Raw genomic sequence first — 21,043 nt, forward strand, 5'->3', positions numbered from 1 at the left:
TATAAAACAGATAAAATCAAATTTCCTGTTCTTGAGGTCTCTGTGTTTCACAGTGTGTTGCTCTGCATGTTCAGTAATCAGAGCTCTAACAGAGGTCTCTTCATATAGTATGTGTTTGCTGAATGGTAAGATATGAAAACTGTCTCTACCCAACAAATTCTTCCAATTGGCTTTTAGAAGAGCTGTATAAAAATACAGCTGCCTACACATTGTCTAACATTTAAAATGGACATGTAATTAGCAAATCACAGGGATTTGATTTAGTAGTTGGGTAGGGATAGTGATAGGAGGATGGTTGGACTAGATGATCTTGTAGGTCCTTTCCAACCTTATGAACCTATGAACCTATGAAATGTAGTTTCAGAAAAAAACTTGAGCCAACGTGAGATGGTGCTGTCAGAAAGGACAGACCCATTCTGCATCCACTCTTGAAGGCTTTAGCACTTCTACAGTTTCGCATTTGAGTCAGATCAGATCACCCATCTGGCTGAAAACAGTAAGTGACCAGATTTCAGCCAGATGAAAGAGCTGACTCATCATAATTTGGGAAAGAAGTTAAGAGGCTCATTTTTGAAGTAGAAAGGACTAGCTGATTGTCTACAGCATCTTCCAAATATTAGTGCATTTCCTTCCTATGAAGCACAATATGGCTTAAGGTTCCAGAGTACAAACTTTAATGCTTGAATTCAAGAGCTGAGCAGAAGTCTAACAACCATACAGTCAACAAATATAAACGCAGATCCCACGCTTGGTGTAGAACCCTGCACAGGAAAGAGAGAAAAGTAAAAAGGTTCACTGGAATGTCTGATCACATCAGGCAAGTGTACTGTTACAGCAGCCCCAGGACTGCTCTTCTAAGGCCCTCTGCCCCTCAACATAGATCATATACAACACAGGATCATCTAATATGAAAACAAATAGACAAAGATCTCTACTGGAAAACTTCGGAGGTTCCCTCAAATCAATTTTACCACAAGTTTTAAAAGTTATTTCAGGGTACTGCTCGCAGGGCTAAGGCAAAATGTACTCCAAGGAGATATGAAAAATATATTAGTATCAGTATCTTACTGCTTTTGACTTCCTACTTTGAGTCAGTAACTGACAATATCTGCATCCAAAGCAAACAGCAGTGTGGGAGAAAAGTAATGTGAGAAGATCATCCTCCAAATCCTTGGTGAGGCTGATGGAGCAATGAAGGCTGCTCATCCATCCAGCCAAGCTGGGCCTTTAATCAGATCAATCTTTGTCCTGATATCTGTTGGGAAAAACTTGTTCCCACAAGAGCATTCTTGTATAAGAGTCAGGCTAGAGATATATCCATTTTTAGTGTGTTTGTGTGGGGAGAGTGACTACAGAGATGCAGTGATAGCAGAAGGGCCATATGTATGAGATGAGCTAGAGATTTCCAGATGCCTGAATAGGAGAGTGCTGATGCTGTTAATAAAACATGCTGTGATTTTGTTTCTCAGAAACTACAACTCATTTAACGTTCCCAGCATGGGCATTATGTAAAGATATTTAGAATGAGATCCTCGTTAATGTTAACTTAAAGTGCGGCTACGGAAAATGTAATCATATATAATTTATATGCTTTTGTATAGAACAACACCAGTTATATTGACTTCAGAACCCCTGTAAACATTACCGAGCGGTTCTGGACAAGCAACAGAAATCGTGATTTGAGCCAGCCGCTGGCTGCACCTCAGCGGCCGGCTGCCAACACCGAGCGGGAAAGCGGCGCGGGCAGCCGGGAGGGCTGGATGGGACACGGCCCCACAATGGCGGCACTGCCGGACCGGGAGCGGGGGCCCCCGCACGGCGCGGCGCGAGGGGAGCGAGAGGAGGGGTTGCGTAGCAACCAGCTGGCGGCTGCGGCACCGCGCTGCGGCCTGGTAGGCGGCGCCGCGCTGCACTGCGCTGCACTGCGCCCGGGTGCGGCGGCGCCGCCCGAGCGCGAGCTGCGGGGGCTGCGGGGGCTGCGGTGCTGCAGGCAGGGCCGGTCCCTGCGGGCCGGGCATGCCGGGTATGCCGGGTGTCCTCGCGCCGCGAAGCTCGTTCAGCTGCGCATTGCGGGCGGTGCTCGCAGCCGTGCTGGTCTTGCACGCCTGGTCCGCGTGGGTGTGTTTTAGGGAGGAAATGGAGGCTGCAAAACCATAGAAACGGGCACAGGGAGTTGAGGGCAGGGCAGCTGTTACGTGATCTCCGCGTTTAAAAGAAGTTACCCTTGTTTCGAGCTGCTGGTTTGTTTGGACTAGAAAAAATCGCCTCCACCGCCCCGCCCCGAGCGTGGGTTCTGTGTACATGAGGCAGCGCACATCTCAGCTGCAACTTCGCAGCATAAACAGGAGGATCCGATTCGAAATGGTGCATTCTCTAAATAGACGCGCAGCTGCAAAGCAAGCAAGCGCAACGGCCTCTCGAGGAGCTCATTTCCAAAAGTAAAACCAGGAGCGACACCAGAAGCGCGGGGACCGCCCCACACAGCGGCCCGAGCAGCTCCGCGGATAACACGGGAGCTTTTCCCCTCGAACCGTGCGGGCGCAGGCGGGCTCCTGCAGCTCAGCAGCAGCGCGCAGGGTCCCGCAGGAGTGACGCAGCCTGGGGGAGCGCGGCGCAGCAGCGCTGCTCGCAGCTGTCCTCTGTGGTGAAGCATATCAAGGTCCCTGAAGCGAGCAAAACAACAAAAAGGACAGATCCCGCAGTCTCCGCTACGTTCCGCTGGGAGGGAATAGGTGGCTTTGTGCCAGGGAAGCGGTGGTTCAACATGGGCCAGAAGCACACAGGCTTCTGTGATCCTGGAAATCAAGTCAATAGGCAAGGTCCCATGTGGGAATACTTCCTGCCCTGGGGCTCAGCACATTCCGTAGCTGGTGAAAACAGCAGACTCCTGACCATGAAGCCCGGGGAGAAGTGAGCAAGAAAAATGGAAACAAAGGATGTGGTGAAAGATCACTGGACACCTTGCGGTCAGGCACTGTTTCCTTGTGCGTATGCTGATAAGGATTCACAGTCCCACATTTAAGGAGAGCAGATTATCCAAATTCTCCTATGAGCTGGCTTTGCTATCAAGCAAAACAAAGTGAAAGGGCCTGCACAAGAAATTCAGTTCCTACGTCGTCACATCCCAACAGATGTGATTGACAAAATTACTGCCATGTCTCCACCTATTAGTAAGACAGAGACTTTTCTGGGTACAGTGGGCTTTTGGAGAAAGCATGTTCCAAACTGTAGCCTCATTGTGAGCCCCCTTTATCCAGGTGTTGCGGAAGAAGAATGATTTTGTATGGGGCCCTGAGCAGCAGCAGGCTTTTGAGCAAATTAAGCAAGAGATAGCCCAAGCCGTGGCACTGGGGCCAGTGCGGGCGGGACAGGATGTAAAGAACATCCTCTGCTGCTGGAAGGGAAGGTCCCACTTGGAGTTTGTGGCAGAGAGCTTCTGGAGAGATCAGAGGCCGACCCCTTGGATTCTGGAGTCCGGTGTAGAGGGGGTCTGAAGTCCTACGGATTACAAGTTGGTACTTTTTCCTTAGGGACATGGTGCAGATGGACTCAGACCACCTACTAGATACAGGCTGACATGTTTCATGATAATTCCAGACAGGACTGGCAGTACTGTGTACAGAAGAGGTGCCTCCCCTGTCCCATTTACCTTTTTTCCCCCTCCTACCCATTTGTTTGATTATGCCAAATTTACTCTAAACATCTAGTTTAAGGTAAGGCAAGTTGTGCCCTAGAAGTACCTATTTCTTTGCGCTGACTATAAAGGGAGGGAGATGAGATGAATCCTACTCAGTACTGTGATATGATGGCAAGCAGTTCACTCAAACCACACTTTTCACAGGTGGCTACAAACTGTAACTCTAATTTCTTCCATGTAGAGACTGCTTTTAGTCAGTGTCCTACAACTTGACTTTGCCACTTACTTATCATTAGATTTTTAAAAAAATAACAGAGTATTTAGAACAATCCTTGTATTTCAACACCTCTTAATTAAGTAACAACCACTTATTCTTTTAACATTATTCTCACTGTAAAGAACCACTTGTGATTTGGGAAGGAGAATGATGGTTAAAAACATACAGAATTTGCCTGCTGATACAGAACAACAGAGGCAAGGTGAGAACTGGGTATTCCTGTGGTAGTACTTAAAATACATACTATTACAATAATTGGAAAGTTATAATTTGTTACAGCTCTGCCAGCTGTCCAAAGCTTCTCTGGAGTTGAATGTTTTTTTAAATGAAGATGTCACCAGTTTGAGGCATGTAATGGTGGATTTATATTCAAAATTCGGCAATCAAAACGGAAAAAATACACCAAAAAGCATGAAATGAGATCCCATGATAAATATTATGGTTGGGAACTTGTACAGAACAGAGCTCTGTTGCTATATAGCATTTCCCAGACCATCATACAGAAACCAGCAGAAAACCTTAGAGCTGTAGCTTCATCCCTGCTGCCTCCCATGCGAAGGAAGAGAACAGGCATTATCACTACTCCCTGGTGACCCGACCAGCATGTTTGTTTCTCTGGGTAATGAAAAGCTTAGTCAGATATATAACATTAGAAAGCATTAAACAACTCTCTATTAAATTTAGAGGATTTTTTTTTTATCTGAAAGGAAACTGAGTGGTTAATTGGCCCACAATTAAATAGAAATGCCATTAAAAAAACTGAAACAGCTTGCCAGGCTCACTTTCTCCTTGTCTATTATATTTTCATGATAATCTAACCTTCATATCAAGATATTAATTGAGAATATCATGAACATTATAAAAATATATTTATAGATCAAGCTATCCTGAAGGACAAAGTGAATATGGCAGACATGCTCAGAAGTAAGAGCAGAAAAGTGATATCACTGTTCCATCAAGAAACTTGAGAGGCCTGGGGGAACAGCACAGATTTATAGATGTGGGATCAGAGGAGATAATTATGAGTGTTTCTTCTGACATTCTGCATAGCATGGCTTATAGCAGTCCCTTGGTTAATGTCAGCATCAGCTGGAACATAACTTTTTAGAATGCCAAATTCATGAGATTCTTCTTGTAAGTTACCTAACACCAAAGTATAGCAATAAAATGCATTATTTTAAATCTTGGTTTTTCTATGCATATCTGAAACAACGTGAGGACATTTTAATATTGCTTTGGATTGCATGCTAACTTACTTTTAAATTTTTTGCAGGTTTTAATGCATTATCTGCAAAAAAAACCCAAACAAAACAAAAAAACAACCTACATACTTGATAAAAATACTTGCAGAAGTTAATTTAAAAGTTCTTCTAAATATAAGAATGTGCCAGAAATGGAGAACAGTTTCTATATGTATCTTCTGGACATTTTTTCATAAGAGGGAAAAACATGGAAAAAGAAAAAATTAGGGAACCAACATCTGTAATGTTCTAGTTACTATCTGATAAAAACAGATTCTATTTCAAGGCAGCAAAAAAAGAAGAGAGGAGGGCTCACTCATAATCTGACTTTATGAGGAAAAGAAGGACTGCCTAGGATAATCTACACAACTCATAGACTGAAATAGAGCTTCCACTTCACTCCATTTCTTAAGTGTAATTATTTTTTTTTAGTATAGCCAGGTTTTTTGCTGTTGTTGTTGGTATATTTGAATAAAGCAAGGGAGCAGATGTTGAAAATCTCCTCAAGAGAGTTTTTCATTTGTCACTGTGTTTAAGCCAGGAAAGCAGGTTCCAATTAGAGGCAACACAGGAGATCCCCAAAGAGTTCTCACACGTGCTCCTTCCTCACAGCATCACCTGCTACCTGGAGGTGTACCTCTGCCAAGAGATCTTCCCACTGGAGCTATGCAGATTGCTCTGTTCACCACCATATAGGGATAATAAATACGCATCTCAGTATTTACTTTACAATGCTTTTTCCTTCTCGTATGTACTGAATTTGTGTTCCTTACGTAATTTTTTCCCACCACATCTGTGATCTCTTCATTCAATTGCTTTCCCAGCTAACAATCTCTTTTCTCATCTTTTCCTTGGATTCCCAAGAGATTATTTCCTTTTCTTATCATAGTTTCAGAGGTGGTCAACCATCTTCACAATACTGAACCAAGCTCGCTCACATGGATCATTTCCATTGTGTCTTTCTCACTGAGACCATGTAAATTTCAGAATGTGTGAATCCTTTAAATAAGTTGGAAGTGAGATCAATAGTGAGAAAATCAATATAATTCCTTTCACTGCAGAGGAGAGTGCTTCTAGGTTACCAGCCTCTGCCACTCCACAAGGCAAGATACCAGCATGAGCAATAGCATCTAAATGTTCTATGTAGTATTAGAGGTCACTGTCTTCAAACCCTTACGTTTACAAACATTTTTTTAGTGTTTTTTCTTCTTTTCTTAGGGATGCTGGTGGAGTACAGTAACATTCAATGTGTATTAAGGCTAACCTGCCTTCAGCTTGGCTTAGAGGACCAAAGCTTTGCTTCAGATCAGAGATCGCTTAATTCCAAAATAGTAGCAAAAGCACAAATATCCTTTTTACAGTCACAAACATTGTAAAAGCCCGTGGAATGCTTTAAATGTTAACTCTACCCAAAAATACAGTGTTGTAAAAACAAAATCATCTGAAACAATAACTCTTGAAAATGTTCTGTGACGGTTGCATATGTTCATTCTACAAAAATACAAAAGCAAACTGGCTGCAAGATGTAAAATATTATTCCACTGAAAAGTGACTCTCATAAATGTGGCCCAGAAACACTTACAGTGTATTGCTTCATAATAAAATTGATTTCCCTAATAACTCTAAAATTTCCTTCTTAACATTGCTGCTGACAGTGAAATTGGGAAGTTTCCATTTTGTCCATTACTATTAGAAATTCCACAATTCAAATTAAAATAAAATGGCAGCTCATCCTGCATCCCAGTATTTTCATTTGGGTAATTTTTTGTAGCAGTACTGTGGTACCTAGGAGGCCATCTGCCGTCAGCACTTCCGTGGTAATGACCATTCTACAAAATGGATACCTATCCCTGCACTCCGAAGTCAAACTTGAGCAAATGCATTTGCTGTTAAGATGTCTGTGCAGGCATTGCCTCAATCTGGAAACAGTCATCTACTGTTTAGTCCCAGGGCTACTTTCAGGTTAGCACAGCTACAGATGGAAGATTTTCTCATTCTGCTTGGTACCAGTACTTATCTTTTAGTTTCCATGGTTTCATTATTGACTCTCAGTCAACAGAAAACATATGGAGCTGGCACACTCTACAGGTACACCTGTTAAGCTCTTGTAATACAACTCTGTGTACCATAGTCCCTGTTAGAACAACCTCTCCAGAAAGCTCTACACAAAGAGTGTCCCAACAGGCAGGATTTTTCACTGTTTTTCATTAAGTATAAATATCCATACCTAAAGAGCATACAATAAATACAGTGCTACTAAACAATTTACATTTTGTTCGAGACAGGCCATTAAATTTCATGTATCCTGGGCAAAGTTCTCTTAATACTTGTAGTTGTAGAGAAATTTGTCATAAGCCTCCCTGTAAGCACATGGTCTGTTCAGATATTTAGGCACTACTTCAGCCTTATTTTTGTTGGTGCCTGTTTATGGAATTCATCTTTAAACAGAAAATTCAGACTGCAGTGTCTACTGAAAGGACTGTTCACACTTCTATCTGACCTTTTTCTATCTCTGTGCATTTCCTGACATATTGAACTCCAACCACTTTTCTTCTCAAGATCAAAGACTGTCAAATTTGTCTCTGCATATATCTGGCACCATTTTGTATACATATGTGAAATCAGTGATCGTACCAAGACAAGTGAGTGAGTCTAGAACACAGTGTATTGCTTTAGATAACTTGAGTCAGACTCATTTCAGAATGAGTCATTTACATTTATCATCAAACAAAACCACATCAGGGTCAAAGTCTGATGAAAATTTTGCAGTTACACTGAGGAAAGTGAGAATGGTTGGAACATTATAGAAAAGTATATATTAATAGTATCCATGCAAATATGAAAGCTGAGTTTCTGTTCCACTCTATTTAAATTATTATCTGCAGCCTTTTAAAGTGAAATTTGCACTGCTGTCTGAAGAATGACAAGAGTAGATATGGAAATATCGTAGCTTTAATTTAGTTAATTCAGCACCACTAGAATGACAGCGTTGGAGTGAAAGGCTAGGAGGCCAAATAAATAGCCAAAACAACAAGCAGCTTTGTATAGTTCCACAAAACACATGCTCTGCCTTGAAAACCACAGTTCTGACCTGAGAGCTGCCTCATGTAAATCTACACCTACTTCAGTCACGCTTTTTACTGCAGGTTGAGATGTAGCCAGTGTTTTTTGGCTGGAATGGTCCATTTGACATCTAAAAATACTCAGAGGCTGTACCGTGCAACTCCATTTAAAACCAGACAAACAGCACTGCATGACATAGAAAAGCATCTTGTGTCATACAGCAGGTCTGTGTTGAACCTTGGTACATGTTCAAAACTTAGACATCCGTCATCCTGAAATGCATGTCTGTTAGTGCTACAATGTTTGTCCGAACAAGGTAGCTGCACACCGCATGGAAGAATCATCATATTTTTGAACACTATCCTGTTTCTTGGTGGGGGAAGTCTGCATTTTCACCAAATAATGGGAAGGACCTGTGAGGTTCTCCAGAAAGATGACTAAGAATTAGCTAGCATTGGCATGTCAAAAGAACAATTTACCTGGCCAAAATCTCTTTCCACCCACACTGAATGGAAGCTAAGCTAAGAATTAAGAAGCAAGTGTGACTTACACAAAACCTCAAAAAATTTCATATGCAAAAAGTTGCTAGACTTCAGATAGAGAAGCTTACAGAAATGTTATCACTGATTTTTTTTTCTTTGTTTTTTAATATATACTATGAACAGAACTGACTGAGGTGTATTTGCTTAGCATTTTCCATTGAGAGTGTCTTTTCAATGCCTCTAGCCTTGCCAAAAGTTAGTTCTTCAGGCTGGATGTGATTATGCAGTTGGCCTCATCCTAATTTCTTTCTTTAATTTATACTATAAATGGTGAAATACTTCTTTCAATGAAGTCAGAAAGAAAAACTAAGCTTGGTAGTGCAAATTCACATGACATTATGATCTTAAGTCAGCTCCAACAATAAAAGCTCCATCACATAATAGAAAAAAAAAATTCATAAACAGCTTATTTTTTTTTAAGTTTGGAAGCATTATTTCACTGACCTACAAGTTTGAAAACCAAAAGGCAAGCAAAGTAGATTTGTGATATTTTCCTGTTTCTTTTAAATAGAAAAATTAAAATGTATTTTAATGATTATTTACTCAGTATTGCTGATAATACTGCAGCATCAGAATATTTTAAGAGAATTACTGAGAATTTTTACTGCAATCTCTTTACTCTGAATTTTGCCAAGTAGGATCTTCAGGAGTATAAAAGTTTTCTTTTGTTGCTCCTGTTTAAATTTATTGAAATCTGGCCATTCTGCACTTCTCTAAAATAATTTGTAGACATGCTCAGAAAAAGCTTCTTAGCGGCTTGAAATAATACTTACAGAGCTTCCATGTGTTGGCTGTGTTTCTGCCTAGCATTAGCAGCCCCTTCAGTGCAACTTATAATCGTAGCTTCTGAGACATCAAATGCTGAAAGTTAAGAGCAGAAGCAAAGCCCTTCTGCTGGTCCCTCACCAGTAAATAGCAGAACGAGGAAGAAGCCTAACTGCAATAGGAGAGGATGAAAAGGAACAAGAAACTCAGAAACAGAAATAAAAGGTAAAGTTGTGAGCTGGGAAACAGTATGAATTTGAACTGAATAATTGTTATACAACATTTCTTTTAATTGTCCAATTTGAGTATTTTGGTCCTAAACCTTTACCTCCTATTTCCCCCAAAATGCAGTAATTACAGAATTATTAATGTCCTCCTTTTCTTTTTTCTTTTCCTCCTTTTCAACAGTTTTTATGATATTTAGTGGTTCTCAACATCATTTGAGTCTGCCACATTAACATCTCTTTGCAATCATGTACATTAATATGTTTGCCAGGCAAATGAAAGAACAGGAGATTCAGGCCACAGTTGATACGATTGTCTTTTAGCCCAGCATTTCTCATGCTGGTAGTTGTCAGTGAGAGGAGTGGAGGGACAAGAAATGGATTCTTTCAAGTGGCTTCAGGGAGGCTCTACAAAGAAGGCCTCCAGAATTGTTGATGCCTGCGCAGCAAGCTGGGCGGGCTCCAGTGGACAAAAGCGTGTCCCCACTCCAGGGCAGCACAAGACCAGGGCCTGTCATTGCAAACACAGAGAAGAATCCACACTGTGCTGTGGAGAGGCTGATGCAAGAGTGTGTGAGGTCTTAAAACAGCGAAGTAGCACAAGAAAAAATTTGCTTGTGAATTTCAGGTTCAGCTGAGAGCTGCACACACAAGGGAGGATTGCAGCTGTAGTCATTGCTGTCCAGCATGATTCAAGCACTGCTTAATTTCATGTCTTCTGTCCCCTCATGAGAGGTCTCAGAGCACCCTGAGAGCTGGAGCAAGCAACAATTGGACAGATTAGTGAACCACTGCCTGCCATAGAGCAACTGAGCAAGCCGGGGCTGCAGCATGGGACTGTTGGGCTGGGGAGGTCTAGATGCTTACATGGCACAGAGAACACCATGGTTTAGAATCAGATGAAAATAGTCTAGCAGATATTTAAGCCTGTTTGTTACATAAATTTCACAGAAGGTAAGTAGAGCTTGCTTTTCCTTGGAAGTGCACACTTGAAATATCTGACTTCAGCCATTGCTTCTGAAAGGTCAGTCTCAGGATCATTCTTGAATATGATATGCCCGTCTGTGTGTTTGCATTTCCTAAAGACTAATGTTCACAGTTATGCTCAAAATCTAAATTCAGATTCAGTATTTTCCTCTAGGGCTTTTAACAACTAACTGCCTTTATATATATATATACATATATTTGAAATCTTAATCTGCAGCTTATCTTTGAAGATATAGGCTAGTTTGGCCTAGTAACTGAATTTTATGAACACTATAAAATTTCTGTGGTAAAGGAAGTTGTTATCTCCTTGAGAATTGTCATAATAAAAAAAAAATAATAACAGAATGGCCCAGGGTGCTTATTCACTTGCCTAATGCTAAGGCCATGAGTCTTTCCATTGACATGCCTGTTAGTTGTTGAACTGAGGGCTACAGATATAAGAGAACATCACTTATTTAGTGCATTTGTCGCTGGAAGAAATTGCAGATACGGTTGTTCATCTTTACTCAAGATCTGTAGAAGACTGCATGATCATTTACCACCTAATGAAGGTATCTTCAGACATTACAGCTAAGCAATACCCATATATACATAATGTAAACACTGATCACAAAAATGCAACTAAGCAGGTAATATGCATTGATTTCAAGAACACGTGAACCCTCTTAACAATTCATATATATCTAAAGAATTATCTGAAGCTGAGGCAGCATCTAACATTGAAACCCCAACAGGCAAATTTCTGTTGCTTCACTTATCACTTAAGAAATATTTATCTTTACACAGGTGAATAAGTGGTTTTGAATATTTACCTATTTACCTCCAAACAGTAGAAAGCATAATGCATTTTATTTGATTACACTTTTTTTTCTCACATACTAGCTACCAAGTCTTTTTTGATCTGTGACAGTGTAAATCAATGCAGTTCTATGGTTTTTTTTTGTTTTTTTTTTTTTCCTGAATAAGTGAGCTCTTGCTGTAATTAAGTGAATTTAAGAAAAGAATGCAGGTTTCAAAGAAAAGTCAGGGGGTGCTGCATAAGCTTCCCACCTCCTGAGTCATTCTGCTGTCTCTCCCAGTGTGGATGAAAAATATTTCTTTCTCATGCAATATGAAATGAAGCTCTTTTAATTAACAATTCATTCTTATACAAAAAACATATCACAAAACAGGAATGTGTCTTGTATGATATTTACAGCAGTGGTAAACCATATTTAGACACAGACAAGTCCTCCATTCTGTCTTCCATCAGGGAGAGGCTGTTTTGGGAGACGAGGGAGGGGAGAATCCCGCAAATCTCTTATACCTCATAGAAACAATATGATGAATTTAGGAAGTAAAGTAAGCCTCTGCCTGAAGATGGTATAAAGAAGCAACAGCACATTTCTGCAGGGTGGTTTTTAAAACTGAGCAACCCCAGGGATGTATTAATATGCTTCAGAATACCACTCAAATTTATATCTTGGGTACAGCATGAATATAATCTCTAGTAGAAAAAGAAAACGCTTGTAGATAATCACATCAAAACAACAGATTACCACAGTTAGGATGAAGAATAAAAAATCAGAAGTAATTCTAATTTTAAATATAGAATCTCAATAAAATATAGGACCAACCAGAGAATTCCAGAGAACCACAAAATATCTCATTTCTGTGCTAAGACCTAAATAAATGCTATGAAATATCCATGCAGTTGCAAAGATGGCTATTGTTGCCTCTCCTCTTGCTGTATTAATATTAATTGAAAACTAGGTGTGGCACCACAAGAGAAGAATCTTGGTGCAAAACAACTGGAATTTATTGCATAAGAAATACATTTTAAATTAAAATATCAAATTTTCTTACCTGGTTAATAGTGAATTACAAGTCATGGCATAGGGAATATCTTGTACACTTGTAGATGATAAGGCTCCTTATGCTGCAGATTCCGGTTCCTTGCAATGAAGCTTGTAAACTCTTTAATTCACTGAAATAAAAAAGGAAAGAAATGAAGAAAGAACCTCCCCATCAAAACAACAAAGCAGCCTCTGCAGTATGCTGTAGTCTCTCCTCCTGCTTCCTGTTCTGAGATTCACTCTGTGAATCCCAACATCGATCAGAAAATTGGTGTGGGGGAAAAAAAGGGAGGGCTAAGGGGGAGGAAAAAAGGAGACAGCATATTACGTGCTAGCTCCACCTACTGGCAAGGAAAGGAGCTCAGCTGAATTTTTGACACCCAATCAAAACAACATTTCAGTGTTAAGTCGCATATTATCCCTTCATTCTACAAGTTTGAAGTAACTAGTGCACGGATAATGAATGCTTACACATTTTTAAAAAATCGTTAGAGATTTAGGATGCACAAATTTTTATATTAGTAGAGTATGTACTTATATACATATGTATGCATGGAACTGCAGAGAACTCAAGATTCTGCAAGATATCTGTGTTTTATGATTTATTTATATATGGTACATTTGAAAATAGAAAATCATTCTTTATTCAGAACTCCTGCAAAATAACAGGAAATGATTTGCTGCTTTTTTTTCCCCTTCTTTTTGATTGTTTTTTGTGCAAAATAGAAATTACATTTATATCTTTATTGAAAGAAGAAAAAATGTTATATAAGACAAAATGAAGGGATGTTCAGATTTAGCCTGGGATAATACATTATTGCTCAGTAAAGAGTTATTGTAGTGATTAGTTTTACTAATTTTGGTCCAAGGCACTCTTCTGTATTTTATAGCAGCCTGAATATGCTCTATAGTATTCTGGATATTATCAGTCTAATATGCAAATTGACTGCTCCACTCCAGTTGTCTCTAAATATGTTCTTCATGACAGCAGTGCTGGATTTACTGAAGCGCTGAGATGCTCAATAGCTGAGTGTGTCTCCTCTTCTAGCAACACAAATAAACAGTCAGTTTGTCTACAGTACAAAATCACTGTATCAACGTATTTTATCACTACTGCCTTCAAAGTTTTCTATCGTGTACATTTGCTCTAATACATCAAAAGACTATCAGACATCTGTATGCAGAGGTGGCTAAACAAATCTCTGTTTTGGAGGAAAATATTATCTCATCCAAGCGTGAGATTTAGGAAAAGAGTGCAGGAAGAGTTATTTAGGAACGGAAAACACAGTTGTTTGTTTTTTTTTTAAATTATACTCCATGTATTAATTTATCAAAAATGTCACAAACATCAACATAGGGAAGTTGCTGGAGAGACTGTCCTTTTTGGTAGCGAATTGTATCAGGTTAAACCATTCGACACAGTTAGAGTACCAGTTATTCAGGAAAGAGATCATTCTCTATCCTGGTTCAGTCTCTGCACTGGCATCTGGGACTATAAGAGAATCCAAAGTGCTAAAATAGTTGAAGTAATGATTGTATGTCATAGCACCAATGTGTGAGAACGGACTAAGTATTTGACTGAGATTGTCACAAAGAACTTCCCACCATGCTGACCTTATATTAAAAAAATTTTGCTTTAAAATACTATTTCATATATCATATACTTTTCATAGCTTTAAAAAAGTCAATGATTTCACTGAAAAGTACTGCTTTTATTCTTGTCGGTGCACTTGAAGAAGTGGAAGGGTGAGTGCTGTCCTTGGTGCTAAGCCGCTGCTTTGCATTCAAATATTTGGCTCCTCAAAATGCCCAAAACGTACGTAATGTTATATACTTTTGAATACACTTTGGCGGCTTTCTAGAACTATATAAATACTTAGTAAGTTATTAAGTGTTTATTTAGGCTTATTGCAGGCCGTAATTGGTGAAGTTGATGTTCTAAAGCCTACTTTGTCTCTTACTGAATGTACTTTTCACTGGGACATGTAACAGTAAAATCTCAAGTATTAATTTAATCTACTAATTTAACCTCATAAGCAACAAAATATAATTTCATTCCAAAAATGAAAAAAAAAGAATTAATAAAATCTGAAATATAAAAAAATGAGATAAAGGTTTTGCAAGAGATTTGGAGATTGTAGTCTTTATTACTTATAATAATGTTTATACAGAATTATTAGCTGAAGAGTAACCACTTTAGGATTTATGGGAAAAAGGATGCATTTCAACACCCTCGTAAACACCATTTCCCTCTCTCAAGCTCACTGATTAAAAAAAAAACAAAAAACTGTAATTATTATCCTCCTACAGTTCACTTCTTTAATCTGTAGCTATATCACAATTACATCTTAATGGTAAAGCTCATTGACAAAGGTAGCTTTGCTTTTCTGTATTGCCTGTGAAAGGCACAATAAAATGAGTTATGACAATATCTCACATATACCACAATAAAGTGTTATTTAACATCTATTTAGTCAAACACAATAAAAACGTAATTTCTGAATTTACCAGAATTTTTTTAAGTTTACATTTGTGTGTAAAAACTGCAGCTGTCAGTGTCATGAACTTGTCCAGTTACAACTGTGTGATAAAATAAAGTTTTCTCAATGAAAAATTCAGGAGTGCTGTGAAAATCAATAAATGACAGTAACTCTCTGTGCTGATTCTAAATCTGCCACTCTCCAAAAACATGTATGAGCCTGTTTTAGTAATGGTTAGTTAATTACATTAACGATAACTATGTGGAATTAAAACATATATTGATTGAACAAATCTCATTTTCTGACAGTTTCAAACTTGTCTTAAAACTAGACTAGCCAGGGGAATCTTTTTGCTTACTCAACCATGCTGATAAAGTTAGTTTCTGCCAGAAATTTCTCTTTGCCCCTCATAGCATGGCTAACAGCTATATGCATAAAAAAATAACCATTTCTTTAAACCAAGCAAAAACATTTATCCAGAAGAGATGGAGCAAAAGGTCAATTGCCAGTTTCCAAAGCACATAGGATGTTAAGCATCCAGTGCAATGCCAGTAGCTGTTCTGACCAACAGACATTTATCTATGCCTGCCCTTCAGATGCCTCAAAGAATCAGCTATTTCTCATATTTAGAACCCTTAAATTTCCTTTTTGTAATCTGTATCCATAAATCTCTTAAACTCTAAACTCTAGGCCTACTCTGTAAATCACTAAGGCAGGTCTTCAGAGTGAGCAGGCTCATGGTTTCGTTATGTGTCATCTTCTTAAAAGACATAAAATTAATCAAAAGTTATCAGCCTTTCTGACTTAGTTCTGATTAAATCTTAAGTCTATTGCTCTTAACTTTAAAATTTGAGGGTCACCTTTTGAAATCACTTATCAAAGTGAAACAAATTTAGGACAATTCTAAGTATGAAGCTGATGTGTTTCCCTAATCCAGAGTTACTTGAAGAAAAATTACCCTTCTGACTACTAAATAACAACTATATTTTAATTTTATTACATTTTTTCAGATGGAATATTGGCATTGAGACATATTAGTGCATTGTGCCTTGTTATTTCTACCTAAGAAGAAACTAAGATTAACTTTGAAATTTAAAAGATTTCATTACATTTTCTATGTAATGAAAACTATTTGATCTCCATAATCAGGGCATAATTTATTTCAGGGTTGTAACATTTTCAAAAAGCCAGATATTTCTTGGCTGCCTGGAGCTAGCATTCAGTCGCTTTTAATGTCCAATTGAGAAGACAGATTTGAAAAGGAGCGTATACAACAGTTTTTACAAATACATACCACTTCCACCTTTGCTGTCTGTGACATTGGCATGCCTATAGTCAGCACCACTAAGGCATTAGCTTATGCTGGCTTCACAATTCAGTGAACTTAGCAGTTTATTCTATATCTGTATTACTCTTGGATTAAAGCAGACTATGGTAAAATTATTTTTCTACAACATGCTAGAGTCATTTTTTTAAGTTATGTATCTCTTAGTGTAGTATGCTTTCCTGCCTTAACTATAAAGGAACTATTTACAGTGCAGATAACTACTAGGCATACTGTAAAATGCAGATCACCTTTCTAATGCAAAATCAACTTGGCAAGCATATGTTATTTAACAGAGCAATTCTTCTAAGCATTCCAGCTTTAAAAGTCTAGCAAATAAATAAATCATAACTTGAGGTTTGCTTAACAAAAGCTCCCCTCTCTTCAAGTGATGATTACCTTTCATCTGACCAATTAAACCACATGACTCAGTAGCAATAAATGGAATGAAAACAGATGAATGCAATCTCTCTGTTTATAGGTGTCCTGGGAGAGCGTTATTAGATTTTGTTACTAGCTTTGAGAGCACTACTGCACTTGTTGCTGAGGTATCATTTAATTCATTTGTCTATCTGAAATTCTATTTGTTCACTTTGAAATTGCTCACTTGCATTTTGTCTTTTTATGTTTGTCTCATCGTGTGGGAATACATATAAATATTTATTGAATTCTTTCGAAGATGGTCTATAACCTGTGAGTATATGGTGCCTAAAATAGCTTTCCAGACCTGGATGGTCTTGTTAGACATTACAACAAATATTAAAATACTTCAGTCTTGTTCACTACATTAGAGCTAGCTAACATAATTAATTTAACCTATAGCCCCTTCTAAAGCCAGAAAATATTATCTCCTTTCCAAAAGTGATTTATTACTCACATAAATACCTGATGTCTTTCATAATTTTTCAGAATGTGGGCCTGTCTATCTGTGAGTTTTACAAGTACATTACATATCAATTAAAAGGGGATTTTTTAATGAATTTGTTATCATTTGTGACTGTATGGTGTCAAGCCAACTTAGACAACAGGTAAGATAGCTAACATTATGTTCAGTTAACAGTTACTTTTCTTTTCACAGCTAAGATATCTCAGCATTTCTGTTTCAGCTGTTTATTGCATTTATTCAGTCATTTCTGAGAGCATAACTGCACCTGGGGCAGGACTCCCAGACAAATAAGTTATTTAGAAAAATGTCAAGACTTTTTGATTTATAATTCTAAATACAATTTCTGCAATGAACTTTCAGTGATGATTCATTAACATTGTACTAATAATTTAAATGGAACAAGTGCCATGCTGGCACTGATATAAATTATTTTTATCAAAGTAGTTTATTTTTTGTCATATTATTTTTTTTTTAATGACCACTTATTATTTTCAAATCTGGCAGTCTAGCATAGACTGCTCTACTAATGAGTGGGATCTAGGGAAGGAGAGAAAAGGAGGAAGAGAAAGATTTTGTATACATAAGGCTTTGTATTCATATGCCTTTGATACACGTAGTATGTGCAGCATATATGCATTTTATATAGATTTGTGGTGAAAGATCTGTTTCTAAATTGAATATCTTTAAAAATTCGAGTGTAGTTGTTTGGTTGTTTTTTGTTTTTTTTCTTTTTTCTATGCATAGATGATATGACACATTTATGCTATAAATGCACGTCATAATTATTTGTTTCTGCCCTGTTGTTCTACAACTCCACTACTCACAAAAGCATTAAGGAATTCTTCAGTATCTGATTCAGACTCTATTTCATAAACCAAAGGCTTGGAGTGGTTTCTGTGAATTTGAATCAAGCAATATACAGGTGATCCTCTACACTGATTCACAAGGAATATGGGCCATATTCATAAATTAGTACTTTCTGTGACTTTTTGTGCATCATAATATCTACAAACAAAACTTTTCTTTCCTAGATATAATTTTAATTATGAAGGTTGATCATTGAACTTATTAGGTCAGTGACACAACACATCTTTAACATCAGACCTATACCTATGAGAAGGTCATCTTAGTACAGAAGAATACGTCATGCATAGTCATTGTTACATCCTAGTACACCACAGAAGGTGGCATCAATAGTACGGCACTACAAAAAAAAAAATAATAAAGGAGGTCTGAGGGTTCTTTGACAATATGACATTCATCTACCCATCTTTTAGAACACTAGCACACCAAAATTACTTATTTTGAAAATATGCTGTTATAAAGATTACAAAAGAAATCAAATTTCTGAACCAGCCTATGGTCAAAACTGTTTTTTACACACCTTTTTTTCTGTTGCTGCCAGAACTAAGGATGGTTTCCTGCTTTGAATAAGGTTGAAATAGCTTATGATGTAGATTAGAATTTCTTAATTTTTCCACATCAGATTCAATATGTATAACCCTTTCTTTACTATGGTGGGACCAAATGACTGTATTTTGAGTATGACATTGAGACTTTCTAAAGACCTCCAGAGAAAATAAAAGTGTTTGTGATTAAAAATAATAAATTAATTCAGCAAGTAAGCAAAGTCAAGTCCTATGAAAGGACCAGTCTGCTTCTGAAAACAAAATACTGTTACAAAACAATGTTCCTGATGAGCTTAAAACCAAAACACCAGCAGAAGCTGGTACATACATGGATTCACTAATTTAACATAATCCTGAGAAAGAAAAAACACTATTTGAGAGACAATTAATGATTTGTTGTTGTTATTGTTAAAGTGCATTCCTCCTTAACTTCTGAAAGTTTGAATATGTAAGTATTAAAGGGAGACTTTTTTTAATTTAATTTAACTGGTGTATTTTCAGACCCTCATAGTATATTTGAAATAAAGGGAGGATTTGTCTGAGGAGTGTGATCAGGACTGATCCCTTGTACTCCAGATTTACAAAACAAACAAGGAAATAAATGCACCTGCATTTGCAAGCAAGGGGCACATACTCTTTCAATTATTATGCAGAATTTATTCTTGCCATTTTAGGATTACTGTCTGAATATACGCTTCTGTTCGCTTTTGTAAGAAATCCAGGAATTTGCAGCCCATACCTGTCAAGTGCACACAAAGTTGAGCTGAAATAAACAGGACTATTCAGAAATTGACACAATTGTTTGAGGATTGTACTTTAAGTATGCTAACTGACAGAGGGGTTTACAGATAATAGCACAGATAAAGGACAGCAGTTGCTGTGGCTGCTGCTCTATCCAGTCATGGCTGCATAGCAGCCACTGGGCTGGATGCATGCTGGCAGCCCAGCAGTCACTCTTTTCCACAAACTGTGTATCATCATTACTAAGAAGAATCATAGAATGGACTGGGTTGAAAAGGACCTCAAATCTCATGTAGTTTCAATGCTGCTACTGTGAGCAGGGTTGCCAACCACTAGGCTAGGATGCCGAGTGCCACATCCAACCTTGCATTTAATGCCTCCAGGGATGGAGCATCCACAACCTCTCTGGGCAACCTGTTCCAGTTGTCTACGTTATTGATGAAGATGTTGAAGAGCACCAGTCCCAAGACTGATCCTTGGGGGACACCAGTTATGACTGGCCTCCACCCAGACATAGAAATGCTGATCACAGCCCTTCAGCAATTTCTATCCATTGCTGAAGAGATGCTTAAGGAAAATACAGGGGCAACGTAGCAATTGTTTCTTATATTCTTTTTTTTTTTTGTTGTTTTGTGGGAGGATGATGTTTGTTCTTTAAATCCCACAAGACTGAACAAAACCAGTTGGTTGATATTGAATCAGTTAGGAACACTAGCTGTCTCTAACAGCACTGCCTGGAGCACAATATTCACTGAGCAATACTGCACACAGACTAGGAGATGTTGGAGCCCCTGTCCTAATAATTCTTCCCACCATGGCCAGAAGAGTCCCAGGTAAGAAAACGTAAACCCCAGGAATCCTGTATAAAGGAAAGACTTGATCTACGCTTTTACATAAGCACAGCACATTTTTACATAAAAAAATAAAATAAAAAACCCAACAAAGATACATGGTAGTATGCAATGATTAAGACAGCATCTACATACACACCAAATTCAGCACAGAGCAGTTAGGGGAACAATCAGTATCTGTGCCATCTTACTCATAAATTCCTCTCTTCTCGTGGATATTTTTATAAGAAACAACAGACTTACAACTAAAGACTCTGGTAAATATATTCAGACAACTGTTTTTAAATGTAAATATTAAAACGCTAAGAAAGTCTTCAGAGGAGTTCTTCAATAATCAGAGTGGCTCTGTTTGTCTGTTCTGCTTCTTGCCTGGAGGAACTTACTACAGAGGATCCATTTGAAGTATACTGCAAACACGCTTTACAAGCTGATGCTTTGTGCGTGTTCGTTATCTTTACCAGTAGGTGGAGCTGCCACGTTAGGTGCTGCTTTTTTTCCATTTCTTCTCCCCCCTCTACTCCCCCACCCTTCGCCCTCCCTCTTCCTAATAAGCTGTTTTCTGATATATGTTGGGTACCATAGAGTGAGAGGGAACAGGAAGCGGAGGCAGAATCAGAGAGGATTCTGGAAAGGTCTCTGTGTTTTCTTTTTCACTGAGAATACAGAAATTATGATTAATTAGTAAAGCTTTGAGGATGGAAATCTGTACCATTTCAGGAGGAGATACATGTTTTCACGTTATTTTTGGATGCTGGGCTTTGCAGTGATTTGTCATCCTCCT

At 38.3% G+C, this 21,043-nt stretch overlaps 1 protein-coding gene across 1 annotated transcript in view; it reads right to left on the bottom strand.

The window, feature by feature from the left end:
- The window catches only part of LOC136057643 (sodium channel protein type 2 subunit alpha-like), a 71,440-nt gene extending 58,780 nt beyond the window's left edge, over positions 1-12,660 (bottom strand). Inside the window, exon 1 of the mRNA XM_065750436.1 lies at positions 12,582-12,660. The gene's annotated coding sequence lies outside the window, so the exon portion shown is untranslated. The remainder of the gene's footprint in view (positions 1-12,581) is intronic.
- Between the last annotated feature and the right edge of the window lie 8,383 nt (positions 12,661-21,043).

This window comes from Cyrtonyx montezumae, unplaced genomic scaffold (genome assembly GCF_038088225.1).
Source record: "Cyrtonyx montezumae isolate F1298 unplaced genomic scaffold, pur_monq_1.0 scaffold_7, whole genome shotgun sequence".
Classification (NCBI taxonomy): Eukaryota; Metazoa; Chordata; class Aves; order Galliformes; family Odontophoridae; genus Cyrtonyx; species Cyrtonyx montezumae.